This window comes from Archocentrus centrarchus, chromosome 11, assembly GCF_007364275.1.
Source record: "Archocentrus centrarchus isolate MPI-CPG fArcCen1 chromosome 11, fArcCen1, whole genome shotgun sequence".
NCBI lineage: Eukaryota > Metazoa > Chordata > Actinopteri > Cichliformes > Cichlidae > Archocentrus > Archocentrus centrarchus.
In genome coordinates this window covers 25411575-25411844 of record NC_044356.1, presented here as the reverse complement: position 1 = coordinate 25411844, position 270 = coordinate 25411575, and positions in this window count along the sequence as shown.

The window sequence follows — 270 nt, the reverse complement described above, 5'->3', positions numbered from 1 at the left end:
GAAATACTGATAAGTGAAGCACAGCTTAAACTCCTCTCCATTTCAGACTTGCCATTTCTCCTAATTAGACTATCTGCAAAAAAAGGACATCTGCGTTCATCTTGTATGGTTCCACTGTGCATGTTAACCTTATTTAACAGCCTCATTGACGCTGAGCTATCTCAGCAGGTTAAAAACAGCTCCAGCTCTCTGGTCTCCTCCAACAGCATCAACCTCACTAATAAAAATGTTAACCCATAACAACTGATCAAAAGCAATAAACTGATTTGC